The 24,611-nt window shown below is 37.0% G+C and overlaps 1 long non-coding RNA gene across 1 annotated transcript in view; it reads left to right on the top strand.

Annotated features, from left to right (window-relative positions):
• LOC134741393 (uncharacterized) overlaps positions 1 to 19,476 on the top strand; it is a 381,191-nt gene extending 361,715 nt beyond the window's left edge. Inside the window, exon 3 of the long non-coding RNA XR_010127879.1 lies at positions 19,465 to 19,476. This is a non-coding gene — a long non-coding RNA (uncharacterized LOC134741393). The remainder of the gene's footprint in view (positions 1 to 19,464) is intronic.
• Positions 19,477 to 24,611: the final 5,135 nt, after the last annotated feature.

The following is a 24,611-nucleotide window of genomic DNA, read 5'->3' on the forward strand; positions in this document are numbered from 1 at the left end:
CTTCCGGCCCCACCGGCCATCAGTTCTGCGAGCAAACCTAATACCTCTCGTACCTATACTATTTTTTATCTAATATGTTCTCACCGCTGTGGTAAAAAAATTGTATGTGCAACACGAGATCAACGTTATATACATCTCATGCTTAAATTGATTCCCTTGCTACGCTCAAGGTTCTATTATCATCTCATATCTCTGTTATGGTATATTTCGCTTGCACGGGAGTCAAAATAGGCACTCGAAGGAAACGTCTTGAAATATCACCTGCTGTCTCGAAGATGTATCTACAAAATACTTATATGATATACATATATTTCTATTTGAAAAGCCAAACTCAATTCGCCAATGCGACTTGCCTCTATGTCTCTTTTAAGTCCAATACAAATAAGATAACAATAATACAAGGAATACAATTTCTTTACAGTTTTCGCAGTCCAGCGTTCGTTTGTTGTCTCAAAGACAAAGCAGCTTTCCTTGTCTGAACCTCAAACGATAAATCCATTGGTGTCCAATGCAGCTTATGCGCTCCCCACCGCTCCTGCACCAACATAAATACAAATACAAACCAAACAAACGAATCCAAATTCTAAATCGATACCCATAAGACAAGCAGAACAGCAGCGTAACTTTGCATGTCACTTGCAACGACAACTTATTATGATCGTAATGTTATAGGAATTTGAGTTTTATGCGGTCGTTTTAGATATCAAGGTGGACGTAAATATCCAACGTCAGTTTCTGATTCGGTGCTGTGTCGGATTTGTCGCAGATTTTAAATGTTTGGGTCATTAAAATGACAGGAAATCAGGGGGTGTATGTGGCTGAGCTTCTCTGCCCGTCTGTCAGACTCACGCCTGCAAAAATTGCAATTTATTTTACTTGGTTTTATTTTGTCTCAGGTGTAAAACTCAGCTCACGGACAAGGATTAGGTGTTTATAAGTAAATAAAATAAAAAAACCGGCCAAGTGCGAGTCCGACTAGCCCACCGAGGGTTCCGTACCTTTTAGTATGTTGTTATAGCGGCAACAGAAATACATCATCTGTGAAAATTTCAACTGTCTAGCTATCACGGTTCATGAGATACAGCCTGGTGACAGACAGACAGACGGACAGACGGACAGATGGACAGCGGAGTCTTAGTAATAGGGTCCCGTTTTTACCCTTTGGGTACGGAACCCTAAAAATTATTATATTTATTCTGTCGAAAGAAGTTCATGAATTCTGTAGAAGCCCTTTTACAAGCCACTTTTTTCTTGCTGATCATTTTTATGCTTTTGAAATCGTAAAATATACGCATCAGGTCGCCTAGGCCTACGTTGCATGCGGTGAATAGGAAGTCATTGCTCTGTTGTAAGACTCCTATACAACTTTGTCACAGAGTGGTATAAACCTTACCGAGTCTCCGCAGTCCGCAACTTCGAGCCAAATAGAACTATAGACAGAACGTTCCGTGAATGGGTCTGGCAGTTACCACTTACAAGGCGTTTGCTAAGTCCCTGCACCTGAGCAGTTATTCCAATTGGAGCCGAGTCGAACTCTGAGGCGACTTAATATAAGCGGACGGTGGAAGCTAAGAGGGGAGTAGCTTTCCTAGGGGCCTGGGTCATTCTACAAAAATCTCATTCCCTGGCCATACCTATTCGCAAATTCCTAGGAGATGCCGTTTTATTAGCATCTTATTTAATTTTTAACAAGCAGAAACGTCTGCGAACGATGCTATTAGAATAAATTTAAAAGTGGAAAAATTACTGCCTTGGGTGAGACTTGAACACACGGCCTCTGGATCGATACTCTAGCGCTCTGCCAACGGAGCCTCCAAGACCTCATCCAAAGCCAGCGAATCTTTCCACCATATGGATTTAGGGGACCCTAGCGACATCTACCGAACGAGCGTTACACGTCTTATACAGCAACATTTTTTCCACTTTTAAATTTATTCTAAGCTTATTAGCATATCATTTTTGGTGACTGTGTAACCCTTGCCAAGTCCCATCGACAGCCAAAACTGCTTAGAGGAATCTTCTGGACAATAGCGAATAGGTATAGCCAGGGAAATGAGATTGCTGTAGAATGACCCGCCTAGCCAAGATACCAATCGTTTAATTTCGTAGCGAACGAAACGCTAATGTCTCTATCGCGCTAATATGGAAGAGTGATGGAGTAGAGAGAGAGATTACATACCGTTTCATTCGTTACGGAGCGAACGATTAGCATCTTGGCTAGAATGGCTAGGCACCCTGGTTACATTTTTAAGGGTCCAGGATCCGCTTTAGGTAACCTTTTTACCAACCTTGTTACCAAGTTAAGAAAGCGCGTCGTACCTTTCAATCCTCAGAGGAAACGAGAGGAAACTAGGCTGCATTAGGTTTAATGCGACTTCCTTTCGATGGCTTCCATCGCCGAAGAACAACTGGTACTGGTACCTGAGTCCGGGTTTCAAACATCGGACGGAAAACGTTAAAAACTACTTAGCAACAATTTGTGTGAAAGTAAACCATAAGTAAACAAGATGGCGACTGGGTTTGTACTGGCTAGTGAGAGCGACGATCAGCTTAGATGACTGATATGGTCTATTTTAGCTGTAAATGTACGGCCACATTCACTGCAGGTCAGTACCCCTCAGACCAAATTCGGATTAAAGTAACTGAATTAATGAAGGTATAGGTTGATAGTATGTAAAACGATCTCGAGATGACATTCACGCAGTTCGTCTATGTAAGTGCTTGACTCGGTAAGTCATTGGAACTGACGGCCAGACTAGACGCATGCAAAACGGGTGCAGCTCGCAAATCCCGCTCAATGTTGCGTTGCAAACGGTGCACGCGTTACGAACCTTAACGCACACAGCTTACTCATGGGAAGAAAATCTATTGGTTGATTGGTAGCGAATGCCTTAAGGCATTAAGTCCGCTGTTTGGACCTTCATATATTGCAGCAATATGTGCCTTCATATGTGCTGTGTGCAATAAGATTAAATAATTATATAAATTATAGGTATTAACCAACGAATAAAAGGCTCCCATTTCTGACGAGATAGGTAGTTCGAGTCAGAAGTGGGTGCTGTCATTTGAATTATACACTCTATTTTTACATTTAGAATATGAAAATCACACGATATGACAATTTCTTTTTTTTTTACTGACGGGCTCTATTGCACTAGGGTAATTAGAGCGGTAGGACTATGTGGGGAGATGGTAGCCTGGGGAAAATCCAGGACCCTTCCGCATCACACGATACGGTTTTGCTGCGCTGAGACAAGAGACGGTTTAGCTACGCTGGTAATTTCAATGATTAATTGAGGTAAAAGGGATCGTTATTTATGAAAGCGGGAGTTAGATATCAGAAATAAAGTTATACGACAAATCCATTTTGAACCGAATTTTCCAATTTATAAAACATAAATAAGACACTGAAAGTAAAACTCAACTTAACTAACTTAGAGGTTTCACTGACGTATTTTTAGTCACTCGTGCGACATGTTTCGGAGAGCCTAGGTCATTTTCAAGCACTAACAGTGCCTGAGTGAGTAGCGGTCACGACGAGTCTAAAAATACGTGAGTGAAACCGCTAAGTTAGTTTAATATGTCTCAGGATAGTTTAAATTCGATGAAAGTAAATCTCCTTAAGTAAAGGAGACCATGAGAAATTTCAAAATATTTCCGTACTATGGCGTGTCCTCCATGTGGAGAAAGGAGAAACTGACTTTGCTGTATTATTACTTTGTAGCCATCGGGTTGGTCCGCCTAATTTAATGACTGCGCGGCACATAACGTGGCTTTATTTACAGGCTCGCTAGTTGTCGATGAGGTACCTACAGACGAAAAAATTCAAAGTGAATTTACTTATAGATACCATAGAGTAACTTATACTAGAGCGGTACTGTCATAGTAAATTTTGTAACCCCAGTAAATTCACTGCCATCTGTCGACACACTTTAAAACTAAAAATGAAGATTTATAAAAATACGATAAAATGTATTTAAATATAGATAAATGATTTTTTTTTATTTGCATTAATTATTTTTATGATTTTGACCCATGTTCTTTCACTGATATGCGTTAAAATTGTTAAATAACAAACGAAACCGTCAACGCCATCTATACGACTGTAGGCCAAAACTAGTAGCGCCCTCTGAACGAGAATCAAATTTTCTTGATTTTCGAGGCACGTTTTTTCCTTAGACTGTATCCATCTATTACGGAGTTATATCTATCTTTGTAGATACTCAATAGGAGAGCAGAGAAAGCGCTATATTGCTTGTCATTTTTCAACTTAATTATATTCGATTAAGTAAGTAAGTAAGTAAGTAAGTAAACATTTTATTGTACGAAAAAGAAAGGAATCAAGGTTACAACCTAAATAATCCCATTAAATCCCATATTCGTAAATAATAACGTGTAAAAATCGTAAAAGTATAAATCAATTAACTTCTTCTTATACAAGTTTATCTCCACTCAATAGGGAACAAAATGACAGTAAATTTAAAAAGATAATAATAAAAATCAACAGAATGGACAACGTCATTAGGGAGGTACAATCAAAGGGTGCCAATTGTTACTAGTAACATTATTAAGAGTTTCCAATGCAAATAGTTGACCAAACGGCCTAGGGTCCTACACAGAGTAGGAATAATAGAGTGGACAAAATACTCAATAAATTATTACGATAAAGTGATAAAATTACAATAAGATTTAATGTGTACTAATTGTACTTTTAATGACAGACTTCAAAAAAGGAGGTTTTCAATTCGACCGGTTTTTTTGTATGTTTGTCACCTCAGATTTACATGTCATTTCTGGGTGCGTAGCCAACGTGCTAAGCGTTTACGCTCCGTAGCGAACGAAACGCAACTGTCTGTGTCGCACTAATATGGAAGAGTGATAGAGAGAGATGACTACGCTACGCTACGGAGCATAAATGATTGGCACGTTGGCTAGGCACCCTGAACCGATTAAGAATAATAGGTAGTATATAGTTCCAGATTGGTCTAGTTTTTGTCAAAATACAATTCTGATTGTGGGATCTATGAGGAATCAAGGGAAATCCTCAAATGTTACAAGCATATTTATAGCGAGCGATATTTTCATGTATAAAAGTTCCATTTGATGAAGTAAACTGCTGATGGAAACCAAGGACGGACCTCTTTAACGACCTTGTACCTATTTCACGTTTGACGATTTGTCTTCTTTGTTAAGTTTTACGGAACATTTTTGTCAACGTCCAGTTATGAAATAAAGAAATGTTAGTCCAAGTACGCACTACGATTTTAATTGTTGCGAGACGATTTTAGAATCGTACTCTAATACATATTTTTTGTCGTATATGCGCGTAAGTTATCGCACGACTAAAAATCGTAGTGCGCGCTTGGCCTAAGTGGGTTAAGTAATTGTAAAATTTTTAATAATGTGACTGTAATATAATATATTCAAATTGTTAAATAGCCAAATAGTTACAATAGTTGTCAATAATACCCCAAACAGCTTCTGGAAACAGCTTTCTTTCTTATCGAACCGCACCAGGGCCGGCACTCATTTTGATGGTGTGTAGACGCTTTTAAGATTTGGCTTAGCACCGACTTCAAAACATCAGTTGCTAGCGCATATAAAAGAGATAATTATTATGGTAATAAATTATATTATACACGAAAAAATAAATCATATTTTATCCTTTTTTCTTAAAGGTTTTTTTTTACAACTACCTAGAACCTCTAAAACTAACAATATATAAATTTCTAAAGTATAAATTCAATATAATTATCAGGTAGGTATGTCGCTTCTACGTTGGGCACATTCTTTATCAAAACACAGTCATAACGGGCCAGTTGTCCAGCAAAACTGTATGCGCCCCCAATAAGAGTAAAAGCCATCGGCCGCCTGACTCGGTCAATATTTGACTTCAGACTTACTCTAACATAATAAGCTGGACTATAACATAATAAACTTGGTACCTAATATAATAAACTACGGTTTGTTTAACAGCAGCCCGATTGGTCGAAGTTTACTTAAGTCTTGAGCGCCATATGCTTTCGATGCTACCATTATTTCAAACTATTAAGAATATTCAATAGTTTCAATTGCAAAAAGTTAAATTCATTTGTTATTCTTATTATTTAAAACAAAATAAAGTTCTAAAGTTAGACAGTAGGGGTGTACCTAATGAGAACGACAACTCAAACCTCGAAACCTAGAAACAAGTTTAGTTAATTAATCAGCTAGGTTCTAGACTATTTTTAGGCGACTTGCTATTCCAAGCACGAAGCGGGGTCGCCGCCAAGTCTTCATTAAGACAGCGTTCGTATCGCCAAGCGCCAAGCTAAATACGACACGAAAAACTTAAACCTAACTCGGTTAGCATGTGGTGAAGTTGTCCTGTTACTACAGTTTAGTTTTAAGGTGTTTTATTAAATAAAATAATTTAAAGGGATTACCACGACGTTTCGAAGCCTTTACAGCGGTAGTAGCCAACGCGAACAAAACTGTGGTAAATTATTTTATTTTATGAATACCCAACTATCACGGTAACCATAGAAATATCACTTAGGCCAAAGACAATAAATAAATAAACATTCGGGGTTAATCAAATAATCGAGCAAAAGCTTGTAGGCGACAATACTAACTACATGAACAATAAACATACTTAAATAGACAAATATATAGGTACCTACTTACATACAAAACATTATGTAAAAAAATATTATGTTAAGTAGGTATCTACTTACCTATTTTGTTTTGCATCATCATCATTATCTGATGTAAAACGGACATTTCTGGACGAAGGGGTAAATCAAAGATATTCATACTCACGGGTTGTGTTCTGTCCTTAACGAACAGTTTGCGATGTTTATCAGAACTTACGGCAAAACATAAAGACAATTTTAGTATCAGTCCCACAGGCTTTAAAACGGGCTTACAGGCCAACACAAAATAATAATGTTTCAGATATTTTATTTATTTATTTTATTAGCCTACTTTATTAAAATTTTATTCGTTTGGATTTAACTTAACTAATTTACTCAAAAATGTATAAGCACTTGATTAATTATTTCTGTACCGTTACAAATAGTATAAAAATAATCAATTAAGATCATTGTATTTATTTTTACTTTCGACCTTAACCTGAATTATTTATATATCACCATGAAAATGTAGCTCACAACAAGTTATTTTCGGTATCAGAATTTGTTTCGTACTTACATACTTTGTAAATTAGGGATGTATTCAGAAAGGAGTTTGATACGAATGAATTTACAGATATAAATAAATACCGTGGTACTACGTAAACGAAATTAATAACTAGCTTAAATCTAAAATAGGCCCTTGAGGCATTGTACCAAGGATGCTGGCGGCATTTCCCCGCTGTATCGCAATGCTGATACGTTGTGCGAGAAAGCCGCCAGCTCTTCGGTCACCAGTTACGTCAACCAGACGCTTCGCGATTTCTGCAAACAACTTATGCGCGCTGGGACCCCATGGACCTAGAGTTTCAACTCCAAATGGAACGAAATGATACTCTAAATAATAAATAAATAATAGTACCACTGTATATATCTTGTATGTAAATAAATTTGAGAAAAAGAATGTTAAAAATAAATAAATACCTATCTGCAGTTATATAGGTACTTATTTTGTATTTTCATCTACCTACTTATTGTTTGCAAACTCGAAACCCTAACCAAAACTAGCTCCCCACTTTACCATAAAACTGCAAACACCACTTACTCCAAACTAAAAACGGTAACCTTATTTTTAAGGGGCTCTAAAGCACATTCCCGCTTTCCGTTCTCCAGGTAAAGCTAGATCCACACTAGTGTGCCTATGATATAACTCTATAATCAGCCATTCCTATGCAAATTCGTTCGCTGAACCAACTATGGCTTTATATAAAGGACGATAGTCGCAGTTATGACAGCAGCTTTGACGCTGTTGTTGAAATAATACTGACCGAGTATACTTTGTGACAAAGGGTAAAATCGGAATCTCTAGCTCAGTTAGTTTCTAGGAATCGTTAAAAGACTGAGATAAATATTTTTAGTAGTAATATGTTCTGTCTCTCTGTCAGGTGGCCGTTTTCTAGTACCTAATCAAAACTATAAAATTTCAAAAATTTGATATCTACACCCATTTCATCAAACAACTTACAGCTTTTGTAAAACCCTTGAACGCGGAGTCCTAATAACTAGTTCAGCTACCTATCTCTCATAGCTTCTGGCTGTTCGTCACCGCCCCATTTGAATTAAATACCCCGTATAATGTATTTTAATATTAGCATTTTAAAATAATTATTATTTTCATAGAGACAAATTTCATTATTTTCCTGCCGGCGTATTTTATATTCATTGACATAAGGTCAACAATCGTCAGTCAGGGTAAAATTATTTCAACTTCGTTCACCTTGTCGTTAAAGGATGACTCACGTTAGACCGGGCCGTGACCGGGCCGGAGCTTCCGGCGCTTACTTTTCTATGACATGACAGGTGATCACGTGATGCTTTCCATAGAAAACGAAGCGCCGGAAGCTCCGGCCCGGTCACGGCCCGGTCTAACGTGAGTCATCCTTAAAATTTCCCAAAAAAGTTAATATTTTAATGAAAACGGCGAAAGAAACAAATTTGCCCTTTTCCTATTATTGTCAACGCATTGCAATTCAATGGAAATGACAAAAATATGGCAACTATATTTATTAATTAGACATTAGGACATCCTTTAAATAAGAAATAAAAAAATTCAAATGGTCAAAAAGGTTTAATAATTGGAGAAAGATGTATTTTAACAAGCATCAAAATCGCCAGCCACACCACGACTGCCTCACAGAATGTTTGGAACGGTCGCTGTAGAAGTAAGTGAATTTTCCCCATTATGCAGCCACTTGACTCCACAGTACAGAAGGTTTTATCCTTTGATTACTCTTCGAAAGTTCCCGAAGATGGCCGGAGACGCCCGAGATCGAATAGATGAGAATTGTTGCAAAATGTTTGTATTTTCCTAGACTGGCGCCGGATTGAAATTTACTTTTGGAATGCTTATTGAATTTTAGTTGTAGTTGAAAACTTAGAGAAGTCATCTGAGAGATTTGTTTTAGACAAAATTCAATTGTGAATTTATAAGAAATGAATTGTTATGATAGTTCTTAATTAATTGACTAAAAATTCCCACTGAATTGTACTGATATTATTCCATGTGGCTACATGGATGGTTTTTCTAATCTAGCCCTTGTCAGTACAATAATGATACTTCAGCAACATATGTTTATGTAAAAGTATAAGCAGGAGGGTATTAAGCAGTGTCTGATTACGGCTGTGTTTGCCGGCGCTGATTGGCGGGCCGGAAAATTCGCCATTGCCGGCGCGCCGCAAGTTTTGATTGTGTTATGTGACATACATATAAAGCTAGCGTAACATGTGGCTTTGTTCAAACCTACTTTCCAACCTAATGTATAGGTAATGGTAAACTAAAAATCATCGATTTTTAAAGAATAAGGAGTTCTTTTTAAAAGCGAGATCAAGAATTTTATGATGTGGTAGCAGAAATACATGTTGAAAACTTGTATAAGTATTCTTAGTATTCCCAATAAGATGAATTTATTATTATTAATACACAGTATAGGTACAGAGCTTCTAACTAGACAGACTCCTGCAAAACTGTCTTAACAGTTTACTTGCAGGTATGGCAACACGAAAATAATATTAAATGTTGTTACGTAAATATTTTCGCATATTTTTTTTATATTACGTTGGTGGCAAACAAGCATACGGTCCGCCTGATGTTAAGCAGTCTCCGTAGCCTATGTACGCCTGCAACTCCAAGTTACATGCGCGTTGCCGACCATAACACTCCGCACATAATACTACTGTATTACTTATTCTGTGCCCTCGTTGAGCTCAGGCAACCTTACTCACCGGCATCAGGAACACAACACTATGAACGGTCTAGTGTTATTTGGCTGCGATTTTCTGTAAGGCCAGGTACTTCCCCAGTTGGGCTCTGCTCCAGATCTGGAATGACATCCGCTGTGCTGCGCCCTACCTACCACACAAAGCGAGACGACATTCACAGTGCCCATACCTCTCTCTAATTTAATATTTGCAAGTAGGCAATATTATCTACAGCTTAATTTATAAAAATGATTCATGTGTAATATGTATCTACAACATTTAGGTAGGTACAGTGACCGAGGCCGGATTCAAAGCAGCATCTCGGCAGACCGGTCGATACATAGATAAAATCCATAACTCAGGAACAAATATTCGTGATGAACACTAAAATAAATGCCTTTACAAGAATTCGAACTGGGGACCACCTGTTTCGTAGGCAGAAAAATACTTACAAAACTAGTAACACGCCCAAAATACTTACAAAACTAGTCACACGCCCAAAAAAACACCAGCGCTTGTTGGCAGAGATTTGCCCCACCGTTGATTATTTCTGCACATTGCGGAAAACCAGACATCGCTGCCGTAGACGCTGTCTCGGCAAATTTTGATTGCGCGTTACACTGAATGTATTATATCCGTCTGTGTATTTACCGAAGTACGAACAAGCGGTTCCATAGACGTGTTATATCATTGTCGAGGCGGGGAAGGAGGCAATTTTTGCTGGCTTAGTATTCGTTGTAAACTTATGATCTTTTATAAAGCGAAGCCAGGAAAGCAAAATAAAGGGTATTGATAGACAGACGGACGGATGGACAGACAGACGGACAACAAATTGATCCTATAAGGGTTCCGCTTTTTTTGTTTTAGGTACGGAAGCCTAAAAATTTAAGTTTCAACCTCCAAAGCCTGCTATCAAAATTTAAAAATGCAATTTTATTTTATTTTTTTATTTGTGTCTTACAGTAAACTATAATGCACTTCGTGACTTATTTTATACATGAAAACACTTTATTTACCTATATTGTATAAATATATTTTATAAAATATATACCTACATGTATATCTATAGGTACCTCTATCCCCTCTTCCGGTACCCATCTATAACTATATTATACTTATTTCTCTTACCTTAGAGTAAAATAAAAACTGAAGCACTGTCTAGGTCTTATATGCTTAACTTATCACAAATCCTAAACAAACTAAAAAACAAGTGAAAGTAATCTCCGTTCTCGAGAACTAATTTTAAAGATTATCCAATCACAAAACTAAATTAGGATCTCGGCTTCCTTCTTTAGAGGAAGCCTTCATTTGCATCCGGTACTTTTTTCACGGTAACTGAACTTTAATTAAAAACAGAATTATCTAGAATCGAGCGCACACGTTTATGTCGATATTTACACTGGCTGCAACAACAATGGTATTGCGTTTAATCCAAGAATTCAAAATGACAGCACAATTCGATGCCAGAGGGCTTTGTTTAGTTACCTACGATAAATTAATTAATAAACTTGCGTTTTAAAACTGAATTAAATTAATAATATTGCTGTGCTACCGTTATACTTACCTGCGTATATTTTTCATGCGAATAATATTCCCACCCTCCCACAGCGAAATCGAATACGCAAATGAATGAATAGAACTAACATCACTAGTATGAATAATCTCTGGTGATTTTTTCGGGCTCGGGCCCTAATCTGTTAAACAATCTTTGTTTCTTTTGAGAGCGGTCCTGAGCACGTGCCATAGCAAACATGTCGCTTAAAAAGCAACTATCGTGATAGTATTAAGGTTCAAATTTATATAACAGCTCATTCAGAGAACCATCAGGGTGGTATTTTCTTTGAAGATAACAGAACGCATTATCTCCGAATGGGCTGTTTCATGAATTTGAACCATATAAATAGGATGGTAAATTTGTTTTTTAAACGGGCTTGTTCCCGTTACTTATGTCGGGGCTATTAGCAGTAAGCAGTGTAACCACTGCATAAAGGAAACAATACCTTTGGTTTAACAGATTAGAGCTCGAGCCCGAAAAAATCATCTGAGATAATTCATACTTGTTGGAAGAATTAAACGCAAACGAGTCTAGCAACACAATTTGTGTCACGGCACTATTTTAAAAAATAAACTCTTCTTGTCTATGTCTTACATCCGTGAGTTTCATTCTGTTTTCCCTTAAGCCCTTAAATATTAATTAAAGCACTAATCAGCTAAATCTAAGAGGTTTCTAAGAGGTTATGGGCTTTCTTTACCTCAAATAATCAAAATTAGTGTTTTACCGAAGTTTCGCGGCTCAGTTGTCAAAAAAAAAGTTAACTTAACCTCAAAGTGCCCACGCGCTGTGTGGCAAGTTTTTATATTTCAGCAATTTCAGCCTAAAATTACTAAAATATCATTAAATCATGGCTTCACAAATATCAATGGGCACAATTGAGAAGTTAATTGGTAGGGAAAACTACCCGACTTGGAAATTTGCGGTCAAAAACTACTTGGAACATGAAGACTTGTGGGACACTATCGAACCAAGTGCGGGTTATGTAGCGGACAACAAGAAGGATACAAAAGCAAGGTCGAAAATAATACTTCTGCTCGACCCAATTAACTACGTCCATGTACAGGATGCGACCACGGCGAAACAGGTATGGTCAAAATTGGGTCAAGTGTTTGACGACTCCGGGCTCAGTAGAAAAGTAGGTTTGTTACGAGATCTGATTTCAACCAAGCTGGATGACAGCTCTAGTGTTGAAGAGTATGTTAATAAAGTAATGACAACAGCTCATAAGCTTACAAATATTCAATTTGTAGTCGGAGATGAGTGGCTCGGTACTTTGCTGCTCGCTGGCCTCCCTGATGTCTACAAACCGATGATTATGGCTATTGAGAGCTCAGGTGTGTCCATTACAGCTGATTTTGTAAAAACAAAGCTGCTCCAGGAGGTGAAAACTTCAGATTCTGCAGCGTTATATGTAAACTATAATAAAACAAAAAATTTACCTAAGTCTCAGAAAAGTTCACATTGTAATCAACAAAAGAAGGGCCCAAGATGTTACAATTGCAATAAATACGGCCATTTCAGCAATAACTGTCACTTCCAGAAGAAAAATAAAACGAATACCCAAAATAATGGTTATTTTGCCGCCTTTTCTGTTGCAGACACTTTGGATGAGAACCGCTGGTATATCGACTCTGGCTGCTCTTACCACATGTGTAGGGACAGAAACTGGATGTACAATGTTACTTCGGCAACAATAAGTAGCATTAAGGTGGCAGATAAGAAGACTTTAAAAGTGGAAGGATGTGGCAATGTGAATTTACAAATAAAAGACTCCGAAGGCAACCCTCAGACAATTCAGGTTAGAAATGTGTTATATGTACCTACTCTGGCAACCAACTTACTTTCTGTAAGTGAGATGACAAATAATGGCTGTGTGCTTCATTTTGAAAAAGATGTCTGTAGAGTCTATCAAAACAAAAGACTGATTATGACAGCTTATAAGTGCAATAACATGTACCTTTTGAAAGAAATTTCTGTAGCACCGGCATTTTTATCTACTGTGGAAGAACAAGATATAAATATTTGGCATTTTAGGATGGCTCACCTGAACTTCACAGATTTACAGAGAATAGCTGATTGTACAGAGGGTGTTAAATTATCAAAGAAGGGCAGCCAAGTCTGTACAACCTGTATGGCAGGTAAAATGAAACGACAATCATTTAAAAATATTGGAACCAGGGCTACTGAACCTTTGCAACTAATTCACACCGATGTTTGTGGACCGATGGAAACTAGCTCTATAGGAGGTTCCAAATATTATGTCAATTTTATCGACGATTATAGTAGAAAAGTTTATGTCTATTTTATGAAAAATAAATCTGAGACTTTACAGAGCTTTAAGGATTTTAAGAATCTAGTAGAAAATGAGACTGGAAAAAGAATAAGAATGATCCGTTCTGACAATGGAACAGAATACATTAATAAGGAATTTTTTTTTTTTTTAATAAATTCGGCATACAACACCAAACAAGTAATCCTTACTGCAGTGAACAGAATGGAATGGCCGAGAGGATGCACCAAAATCTGGTGCAAAAAGCTAAATGTATGATTCTAAATTCCAGGTTAGAAAATTTTTTTTGGGCCGAGGCAGTATCTGCGGCTGCTTACATAATTAATCGGTCACCAACAAAAGCTTTGGACTACAAAACACCATATGAAATGTGGTCAGGTAAGAAGCCTAATATTAGTAATTTACGAATATTTGGTTGTCAAGCCATGGTTCATGTGCCTAAAGAGAAAAGGCAAAAATGGGACCCTAAGGCAGTGAAAATGTTATTTGTCGGATATTGTGAATACACCAAGGGGTACAGATTTTATGATTTAAAGCAGAGAAGAATATACAAAAGCAGAGATGCTGTTTTTCTTGAGCACACAGTTCAAAATAATAGCGTTATTGTACCATTATCAGAATTGCAGGAAGAGGAGACCGAAGACTTGTCCCAGACAGCTGATACTTCCAGTGAATCTCCGGACACATCTTAGCCTCCAAGTTCAGCTGATACAACTCGAAATGGGAGCCTTAAGAAAGAATTAACTGAGGATGAGGATACTTACTTTACTGATGATAATAAGGAATACATACCAGATGATTATGAAAATTTAAGTGATGTATCTCATAAAATTACGCTAAGGCCAAGAAATAATAAGCCTGTTACCTACTTATGTCAAGAAAGCATGAGTGGTTCAAACCAAGCAGTAGCATTTTTTGCAAAAGAGCCAGAAACACTACAGGAAGCTCTTTCAGGTCCAAATGCAAAAGAATGGAAAGATGCCATGAGTAATGAATATGAGTCACTCCTGCAAAATAATACATGGACGTTAGTACCCTTACCAGAAGGCAAAAGAGCCATTCCGTGTAAATGGGTCTTTAAAATAAAAACTGATGCCAAAGGCGAGATTTTACGATACAAAGCAAGACTGGTCATTAAAGGTTTCATTCAGAGAAAAGGAATGGAATATAATGAAATATTTGCTCCGGTTGTTCGTCATACTTCAATCAGATATTTATTAGCATTGGCAGTCAAGTACAATTTATTCATTGAACAAATGGATGCAGTTACGGCCTTCTTAGAAGGGGATATAGATACAGAAATATACATGTACCAACCACCGTCTTATGAACATGGAGAAGAAGTATGCAAGTTGAATAAATCTATTTATGGCCTGAAGCAGGCGAGTCGACAATGGAACTTGAAACTTACATCTGTTTTAAAGGAATTGGGACTGAAAAGTTCATCAGTGGACCCCTGTATATTTCACAAAACATCAGAAGGAAATATTTTGATTGTACTCATTTATGTTGATGACATATTGATATTTTATAACAATGAACACATGGGTCAAGAAATAAAAAAACAATTAAAAAGTAAATTCGACATGAAGGAGCTTGGTTACATACATCATTTTGTCGGTTGGAGAATTGAACAAAATTCGTCAAGAAGCGAAATTTATATTGATCAGACCGCTTATATAGAAAAAATTCTGCAAAGATTCAAGATGACAGATTGTAATCCGGTGCATTCACCATGTGACCCTAGCTTCAAATTGATCAGCACAGAAGATGAGAAAAATATACTTACAAACATACCTTACCAAGAAGCAATTGGAAGCCTGTTATATTTATCCCAAGGGACCAGGCCGGATATATGTTTTATAGTAAACAAATTAAGTAGCTTTAATAACAAGCCAGAACAGCAGCACTGGCTAGCTTTGAAAAGAGTGCTGCGATACATTAAGGGAACTAAGGAAATGAAATTAATATATAGCCAAAATACTGAAGAAACAAGAACATCTGGCTACTGTGATTCTGACTGGGCTTCAGACATTAACAGCCGAAGATCTTGCTCCGGCTACACTTTTTTGTTTCAGGGTGCAGCAATATCATGGTGCTCTAAACGTCAAAACACCATTGCGCTTTCAACCATGGAAGCAGAATTTATGTCGCTTGCTGCTTCCATACAAGAAGCGATGTGGCTCCGACACTTGGAGTCCGAATTACATCATGATGTTGGGACATCATCGACTGTTATATATTGTGATAATCAAAGTGCCATTAAATTTGCAGGTACAGAATCCTATTGTGCCCGCAGCAAACATATAGACATCAGGTACCACTTTGTTCGAGAGAAAGTAGCCAAAAAGGAAATAGAAGTCATTTACCTTGGAACCGAGGACATGGTGGCTGATATCCTGACCAAATCCACTTCACAAGTGAAAATTCAGAAATGTTCCAGTGCCATGGGTTTGCGCTTAAAGGGAGGATGTTGGAAGAATTAAACGCAAACGAGTCTAGCAACACAATTTGTGTCACGGCACTATTTTAAAAAATAAACTCTTCTTGTCTATGTCTTACATCCGTGAGTTTCATTCTGTTTTCCCTTAAGCCCTTAAATATTAATTAAAGCACTAATCAGCTAAATCTAAGAGGTTTCTAAGAATACTACACAAGACTCGTCGGATCGAAGGCCCTCCCAGCCTAGTCGGTAGTTACCCTGCCTACAAAGCAGGAGGTCCCGGGTTTTAATCCTGGTAAAGGCAATTTTTTGTGTATTTATTACAGATATTTGCTCTTGAGTTATGTATGTTTTCTATGTATATAAAGTATTTATATAAATCTATTATATAATATATCGTTGTCTAGTCCCCACACCACAAGCCTCATCGAGCTAACTGTGGGGCTAGGTTTATTTGTGTAATATTTTCCCTTAAGTAATATTTATTTATTTATCGGACATCTTAGAAAAATATGACTAATAACTATACCAATAAAATGTCCGGCTGTGGACGGAGTGTTGGTGGCTGCAGCGTACTATCTATCGGTGGCGGTGTCTCCCGGGACGACCCTGCGTTTTACACAAGCCGACTAAGAACGTGTTGCGGTAGATAATACACAAAGTATGGAGATGTGAAGTTTTTACGTGTAGGTATTGACAATTTTAATTGATTTAGTTTAATTTATTGAAACAAGATTTGTTATTGACAAGTTACATTCTACAAAGGTTTAAAATGTATTTTCTTAAACATCCTTTTTTTGACGGCCTGTCTGGCCTACTCTAAAAAATCTAAATTTTGTGGGATGGACGAAGCCTTACCAATAGTCGTTAGTTCGCGTTTATAATATTTTAAGTATAAAAGTATGGATTTCCCCCTTGTACAAAATTTTGCAATAAAGTCACAAACTTTTTTTTTTCAATCATGTAGAGTAAAACATTGTAAGGTTGGTCAAATTTAAAGTTCATTCATAGTGTTACGATGATATGCGACATAGATGATACAAAAAAAATATATATAAAAGTAATTGTAATTGAATAAAGTAATTAGTTACAAGTTTTAATTACAAAATGTAATAAGTAATTCAATTCATAATTACATTTTGTTATTATAACTGTTAATTAAAAGTGCAAATCCTTTTTATAAGTAATTATAAAAAGGATAAGTAATAAGGATAGTAATTAAGTTTTGTAATTGCAGTTATTAATTTGTAATTCAATTACTTTTTGCCCAACACTGATTTATAGCAAAATTCGTATTTTCATCCTAAAAACAAGCATTTATATTATAAGGTGCTATTAGGTGTAATTGTACTTCTGATGCAGACCAGGATAGGACACCTCCAAATCAAGTATTGAGGTTATGTAGTTCTTATATGCACTAATATGGTCGTAAACAATTGTAATGGCATTTCAAACTGTTGTGAAGTCGGTTTTATTTAGGAAATTAAAGATTATATTTTTATTAACAATAAATAATTTTAATTTTAAATTATTTCTACAAGAGAAAGTCAGTGGTGTGAAACTAAAGTCAGCCTTATTCCGTGTACTAAAAAGACCTTACCCAATAGCAACAACTTTATATATGGACCTCTCTTTACAGCCTAGAAGAGTCGTTTTGCATATTATTCCTTTATTACCAGGATTCATATGCAAATATTCAAGAGTTCGGGTCCCGAAGGGGCCTTAGCCCTGGCCCTAAAGGTTCCGCTGTTCGCGGGTTTAAATGCTTGTAAACTTCCCGTGGATTTCTGTAAATAATAAAACTAGTTTATTCGGGATGAATACCTAGGTACCTATTGTTACAAGCAATTATTATATGTCCAATATGTCCATACCATTATAACATAAATATATGCCAAATACTTAGTTTTAAACCGGATAGAAAATAGTATAAGTAGTAAAGTTAAGTAAGTTTTTTTTGCATAAAAAGTTATTTTGACACTAACAATCTTACTTTTACTTTAAAAATATATTTTCATTTGTGAACAATAAAGCAGGCTGCGCCGCGAGCGACCACCCATTAAACGTTCTTAAGCGACTCCCTAGGGTTGCCAGTTGAGAAAAGGTAGTAAATAGCTTTAAGTAAAATATGAGGAGTGGAAATGTGTTAAGAATTGAGACTAGAGTGTTCGTTTTTACCGTGGTCAACAGGTATGCCTCTCATCCTCTCAACACAATTAACTGTGGTAGTCTGTAGTGGCAGGCAGAGTAATGTGTAATATAGCAATAGCAGACACGACAAAATATTGATGACTGTTTGGTAGCATATTAATGTAGGTATGGTTATCAATATATATAATATATATATATATATATATATACTTATGCAACACCAGAGATGTTACATGCGCGTTGCCGACCCTTTCAAAACCTGTACACTCCTTTGTTGAAGAACCCCATACTGTAGCCCCACTCCACAGCCGAAGCGTCCGCTGCAGGAAATTCGCACAGTACTCGACCATTTAGATTCTAGGGTGTGAGGATGAACAACCTGCCGACAGCGAGCGGTACGGTGATAGAAAGCGGCCGTTTGCATCATGTCAAACAATAATTTTATACAGCCCATTGTACAAGCGGTAGAACACACACAAGGAGACAAAGTCTCCTTAAGGTTCAATACCGCTTGTGAGTTTGGGATCGTCGATGATTCGTACAGCGCGCCTTTGGACTGAGTCGAAGGGTCCAAGCTGGCATCCAGGTGCTCCTGCCCAAAGGTGACAGCAGTGCTCCATATGGGTATTAACAAGCGAAGTTAAAAAGTGTGCTAAAATAGTGAAACACCCTACTAGCGACATCGACAACCCTAGGGACGACACGACAGATACGCGGCTCCGTTGCAGCGAAACACTGTCATTTATATTTCGATGTGACGTAATCAGTTTCGAATTAAACGGGAAAATTTTGTGCAATATTATCTAAGGACTCAGGAAGCTCATGAAGTTTTGAATACGGGGCCTTCTATAATATGTCATTATGTAAATGGTTTTATTTTGAAATATTATTTACAGTCGATTTCATAAATAAATATTATAAGGCACATATTGACTAAGTCCCACAGTAAAGTCAGTAAATAAAGACTGGCAAACCAATTTGTCAGTAGGAAATTTGAAAACGTAGGCGCAAAAGTATGAGCTCCCATAGAATTTACCTGTATTTTCTTCATCAGTTGGATAAACTAAAAAAAACAGAGAGGCAGAAGGAATTTATTTTTGCGTGTACGGAAATGTAATGTAATTACAAATAAGGAATAAACATAAATCACGTATAGAGAAAGACGTAGGTTTTAAAATTACTTTAAAATTATGAATCTTATTGGTTATGGTTTAAAATTCAAACTTCCCCGAACCTAAACTTCGTCCCAATTAAAGCTTCAAAACGTAAACAATCATCTAATTATTCTTATATTTTATATACAAAAGTATAATAATCGCGCGAATAATACCAATTAAACAATAACAGTAAAATTATCGTGCACTCAATGTGTGACAATGCTCACCAATCACAAGCTTTGCATTTGCACCAATCAGAGCGCTTTAAATTTGTAATGTAGTCCAGGCTCAGAGATTAAATGCGCCCGTAAATAAATACACACTCACAAACGATAAAAGTCTTAAAACATTTCTACCTGGAAACGCTTACGACTTTTTGGAATTAATGGCCCGATAAATAAATGCTTTAATTTTGAATCAAAAGGGTGCAACTTGTTTGGTGTACGTTTGTACTTGTGCCGTTTCAAATATTGTTCACAATGCGATTGCTGGATTAAAAGACAACGGTTCATTAGGCAGAACTGTGCATCGGGAAGCTTGTTTTAATTTCCTACCTTATCGATATTGTTAATGAAATTGTTTTTAAACATATGGACACGATAAAAGAGGGGAGTTTAAATGTTTGCATTGAGCGTAAGTGATAGGAAGTGGTCATTTTGAGGTCCAATAGCCTGAAAGTTTCGTGGCTACCTGTACAGTAAGTACCTACTATACTTCCATCATACAAGCGCCGTAGGTACTGCGACTACGAGGATGGTGCAGTATGATGAGTTCTCACGTCAAATCAGGCAAGCGGATAGTCCTATTTTGGATCAGATAAGATGAAAACAGGATTGTTAAGTTCATCAGTACAATAAATTAATAGTACAAATTTTATATTAAAGGATAGCGGCCGAAAGCGATGAGTTTTTTCCATTTTACCTTTAATATACAGTTTATAGTATCGCTCGCAGACGTATCTGCTTGATAAAAAATTGATTAAATAAATTAATATTTAACACCTCGACCAAGACACGATTGGATGGGAACCAGGCATGCGAATCACCTTGCATTTACATCGACAGAGAAGGTAACTTGCGCATTGCCGACTCTAAAACACGTGTATTTGTTGTTTCTTTTTTTGTCCTTAATGTGATTGGCCAAAGATGAAACTCACTGTTTACTTTTACTTATTTTCTCAACAATTCAAAAGGAAACCGTATTTTCCCTAGTGATGTACATTTTGCCATGTTTACTTTCGTACAGAAAAATATTAACAAGGTTTACAGAATTTCAGGTTCACATTCAACTGTGCCAGGTAATATATTTCGGACAATTTGCGAGTGGAGCACGCGGCTGTAACTTTCATCACATACAGAGCACTTGTCTCAAACGGACTAGTGTCATCGTCAACTCCTATCACGTAGAATATTAAATAGTGGACGAACGCTTCTCCATACCAACATAGTCCCCGTTTTCCTCCCTGGATATTGACATTATGGAAAATACTTCACACTATCTAATCTATATTAACCATAGGTATCTATATCTCTCTTAACCATGTTAATCTATAATAACCATGCCCCTTCGCTAGACTTCTTGATATTTTGATTATTATAAGATTTAGAAGCGAAAAACATCTTCCTTATACAATTTTTTAAAAGCTCCTAACTTGCTCGTATTATATTTAAATAATCGAAAAAAACGAAGGGACACAATATGATAAATATAATGAAGTAAGTAAATGAAGGTTATAATTACGCTGGGTTTCCTTGGCCAAAACTCTCGTAATGCCATGGGAATATAGGTAGCAAAGCTCGCCAGGGCATTTTCCCTCCAATTACGAAACGGGCTCGTTTGCGATGCTTCTGCCACTACACTTGAGATTCCCACCGGTGCATGTTTGACAAAATATCTTGCGCTCGTGCAAGAAGCAAATTGAAACGTTGTGAAGTTTGGATTACTGATGTGTAACTTTTTTCGTGTACGTACGTACACACTAATACTTGCTAACTTCGAAGAGTCTTCCAGAACCCCTCGTGTAAATTTCATTCGAAATCGTGACGAGCGTTCGCGTTTGTGTTATGTCTATTTGGGATTTTGAACAGCGCGCCAAGTGGGACGTTTTGGAAACACAAAATCCCGTACTAAATGACACATAAAGCAAACGCGTAGGTCACGCTATCGAATGAAATGTACACTAGGGGTACAGAATGGAATTAATAATTAAAAAAAAACTTTTATTAACCGTATAGAATACTAAACGCGTGACCTTACTAGATATTTTAATTTTGTTCATAAACGCAAAGCTTTCAAAGCTATAAAATTCGTTTGAAATCACATCTCCAAAATAATAAATGTCACTGAATAGATTGGGGTGATTTTTAACATTAACACCACCTCCACCTTTTTCAATATCAAAATAATGCCCTTTTCTTATCATTCGCGCGTATCTACTTGTTCGTATTGACGCAAGCGAAAGGCGCAGGTAAATTATTAGATCATTTTGATATCAGAATGTAAGTTCGAATTGTGCTAAAATCGTTCGTCGTCTTAGTAATTAATCGTTAAGAATTATTGCCTAAATATAGGACATTAGTTATATTTATTAACATCTGATAATGCGACTACTATACTACCTACTCGTATTTATTAACGAAAGAATTATATACATTTATGTACATTCATCTCCTTATATGTTTAAGTTTCATTTCTCATCCATAACAAAGCTAAATAGATTTACAGACGCGCAAAATAAACCCACATTCCTACTGTTAAAACCGAACCGATATAAAATTAAGTCAACAAGTAACTTCGTAAAATTATTCATAGAAAAAGATCGAGAGGTGCAAAGTGGGGGTTGCAAAGGGAAAAGAAAGGGAAAAAATGGCTTCATGAATTGGAAATGTAATTTGGTCCGGTGCGTATGAGAGCGGCAATTGTTTTGGAGGTATCGCCAACGATTTCAGTGATAAACGGGAGACCAAGATGGCGGGACGCAATTTCGAACGAAGGAGACATGTTTATCAGTGAGAGAGGGTTTTTTGAAGTCTCGATAGACGGGTTTTGAGATAGAAACGACGTTGTTTGAGTTCGCTCCGGCTTCTTTTGTTTTATTGTCTATTTCTTCCTCTAAGATTAATTTACTTTTATGAAATGTTTATTGATAGGACGACATAAATACTAGTAGGTACTTTATTTTGAAATATTTAATATAAGTAGGTATTCTTCAAACTTACTCAAAAAAATAAAAACAAACACATTTTAACATTCCTGACAGCATACCAAAAACAACCTTCGTAATTTGGTCGGGTTATTTGTTGCCCCTCCCCCATTTCATCTCTATATTATTATACCTCTATGGTTGATGTCATACCCCAGAGCCTACCTAGCGCCACGGGAGAGATTATTATAGCCTTTGCTTCCATATTCTTTCTTAATGTTTGTTTTTTGTATTTTTTGAGCAAGTTGTTTTATTTGTCTTTATGGATCCCTCTCTGGGTGAAGGCCTCCTCCAGTTTTTTCCAACTTTCTCTATCCTCTCCTGTCTCCATCCAGTGTTTTCCGGCTATTTGGGTAATGTCTTCAGACCAGCGTTTCTTCGGCCTGCCTGTGGGGCGTTTTCCGTGTGGTCCCTTCCATTTTGTGGTTTGTATGGTCCATCTTTTGTCTGTCATGCGGGCTACATGGCCAGCCCAGTTCCATTTAAGTTTGAAAGCATGGGTAAGAGCGTCGGTTACCTTGGTTTTTTCTCTAATTCTTGCGTGTCTTATTTTGTATATTTTCCGCAGCCCCGTCATACTTCTCTCCATAGCTCTCTGCGTAGTTCTTAATTTCTCCTTCACTTTGTTGGTGTATACCCATGTTTGTGAGCCGTAGACTAGACATGGCAGGAGACAAGTGTCACTCACCACTTTTTTTAATGTCATGCTGTAGTCTCCCTTCAGAACTTCTTTCAGAGACCAGTACTTCTTCCAGGTTATAGCTGATCTTCTGTTGACCTCTTCATCGTTGCTGGTTTTTGAGAATGAGACTTGTTTACCTAAGTACATATAGTTATTTACGTACTCTATTGTCTCGTCACCAATGATTATAGGCTTTTTATAACTGTTAGTCATCACTTTTGTTTTATTAGTGTTCATTTCAAGTCCTACTTTGCTGCTTTGTTCAGTTAGTGTTCTCATCATGGTTTTTAGGCTTGTGGCGGTTTTTTTTTTTTTTTCACCGGAGAGATTAGGAACTATTATTTACAGCTGAAAGCTGGTCATTTTTGCAACAGTTCTGCCATAGAGATTGTCGTCCTTTCCATAGGTACCGTCCAATACTTTGCCGTATGACTTTAGTTTGACCTAATAAAGACAACAAAATACGGTGGCATACTTACATTGTCGTATTATGTCCTATTTAACGGGATTGGATAGTTGCTTACAAACAAAAGTTGCTTTTACTAGCCGTGCAGAACAATATCCTTTATAGCAAAACAAGTTTTCACATTATGATATTTATGTTATCAACATTCAAAAGAAAGACAATATCTTAGTGTTACGATAAATTGTGTGTCTGTATGAGTGGTACAATTTGATACCACGGCCATCGGCGTCTCTGCAATACCATTTCGTCACATGTGCACGGAAAAGTGCGAAGAGTAGAGGCGACAAGACATTCTGAAGGTGACATTCGGAGGGCGACTGCGGTAGCGTAGCTGTTGCTTGCTGCGTTGTTGCTGCGGCGTTGACGCGGGCGATGTTACTGTCAATATCCTTGATAAAATGAGAATTGAATGTTCTAATTGCGACAGCAACACAATACATCTCACATCACATGGATCTCCACTATGGAGCAGTAACTCTACAGTCAACAGATACGTTACTGCAGTCGTCTTCCGAATGTTACCTTAATACTCGCTTGTTCTTCTACATCGTGGCTTTCCAGTACTTAATCCCATTGAGTTACTTTGATTCATGGTGTTACTTTTACTTTGAATGTTAGGTTCATTTTAAATTATTACACTTTCTTAATGCATCTTTTGGGATATTTTTTTTACGATTGTCTGCATTGAACGTTCTTGTCAGCGTGAGGATCGCAGTGGTGGGGTTAAAGTACGTTGATCTATGGAAAAACACTAAAAATGTTCAAGTATTAATCATATACAATTTTAATAGCTTGT

This window comes from Cydia strobilella, chromosome 5 (genome assembly GCF_947568885.1).
Source record: "Cydia strobilella chromosome 5, ilCydStro3.1, whole genome shotgun sequence".
Classification (NCBI taxonomy): Eukaryota; Metazoa; Arthropoda; class Insecta; order Lepidoptera; family Tortricidae; genus Cydia; species Cydia strobilella.